This window comes from Chrysochloris asiatica, unplaced genomic scaffold, assembly GCF_000296735.1.
Source record: "Chrysochloris asiatica unplaced genomic scaffold, ChrAsi1.0 scaffold06195, whole genome shotgun sequence".
NCBI lineage: Eukaryota > Metazoa > Chordata > Mammalia > Afrosoricida > Chrysochloridae > Chrysochloris > Chrysochloris asiatica.
In genome coordinates, this window is record NW_006414713.1 from 4,370 (window position 1) to 5,970 (window position 1,601).

The 1,601-nt window shown below is 36.3% G+C and overlaps 1 pseudogene; it reads right to left on the reverse strand.

Annotated features, from left to right (window-relative positions):
• Positions 1 to 1,230, reverse strand: part of LOC102840318 — a 1,917-nt pseudogene extending 687 nt beyond the window's left edge.
• Positions 1,231 to 1,601: the final 371 nt, after the last annotated feature.

Genomic DNA, 1,601 nt, shown 5'->3' on the forward strand with positions numbered 1-1,601 from the left:
GTCCAGCTGCACCATTTTTATCACATTCATCATCACTATCAAATTTAGTTTTCTTTCCCTGAAACTGTATTTTTCCTTTAGCAGACCCAGCCTGGGCAACTTAATTTCCCTTTCCTTTTCCTTTAAATTTGTGACCTTTTGACTTCCATTTGTTTAGAGATTCTTGTTGATCTTCCATAATTTTTGTCAATGCTGCTTTTTCTACCTCTCCTTCAAATACAAAGGTCACTTCTTTGTTCTTTAATTGTAGGTTACCATTACTTGCATCCTTGGCTTTATCCAATACTTCTTTAGCTTTTTATTTAAACAGAATTACTCCCTCTTTGGCTCCTCTGAAAAAGTCTTTCCACTTGATTTCTCCATGATTAGAGAATAGGATGTGCAAATCTTCTCTACACGTCTAATCAGCTAAATCACCCGAAAATTTCAATAAACAACCCATCTTTTCTTCTAGATATTTCATTTCAGCTTCTTCTCTGCTAAGTTCTGTTTTTCTTCTTGCTCTTGTTTAGCTCGTAATTTAGCTTCCACTTTATTTTGCTTTATTTCTTCATTCTTTTTTGCAAAGTAATCTTCCTTGAAAAGTATTAGCAGGTCTGTCTCTTTGTACTTCTGGCCAGTGGTCTCTACAACTTTTTAGCAGATTCAATGTTTTCAAACACAACAAATATTGATCCCTTAAATGTTCTGTGCAATGTTCTTCTCATCTGAATATTTAACACTTGACTTTTATCTTCTAACCATTCTTTTATGTCATCAAGGGTTGCATCAGTTGGGAAACCTTTAATATAAACAGTTCTGTTTTTCACATCATTTTTATACTCATCAGTCACTTAAGGGAGGGTTTGCTTGGAGATCTGATTTTAGTTTTATCGTGACTTATTTTCATGAGTTCTACTTTTTATTTACTCAATGATTCTATTATTATATTAAAGTCTGTTGTTAGACGGTTTAACCTGTTGAATTTTATCATTGTCTCCAAACGTACCCAGCCTTCATCGAGTTTGATCTGTTCCTTTAAAAATATGTTCAGTGGCAAATTAAAGTCACCAAATAATACTCAATTTGATGACAGAGTTTGGCCTCCAGCTCAGCCATCTTTTCACTATCACCATGGCCGCCATTGTGGCGATCTGAAAATTGTCCTTTATGGTTCAGGTCCCGCAGAAAAGCTCCACAGGAACCGAAGCCGCAACAGCAATGTCCACACTTAAAAGCTCCGCCAGCGGCCTAACACGTGTACGGAAGATCTTTTCCATCTTCTTTTGAAGCTTTCAATATTATTCAATAATTCCCCCAAAGTATCCTTCAATAATGAAAGTCAAGGCTTAAAGTTTTTCTTGATTTCCTCTAGCTTGAGAAATGCTGAGCGTGTTCTTCCCTATTGGTTTTCTGCTTCAAATCTTTGTACATTTTGTTGTAATATTTGAATTTGTCTTTTCAAGCTGACCTTTGTAGTGATTACAAATCAGGCTGTGAACCTTAGGTCAGCATTTCATAGCTACAAGCTGTTCTGCTGCAGAAAGTGGAGGCTTTCTGTTCCTGTAAAGACTTACAGCCTCAGAAACCCCTTACAAGGTATCATCTCTGTGAGTGGAACT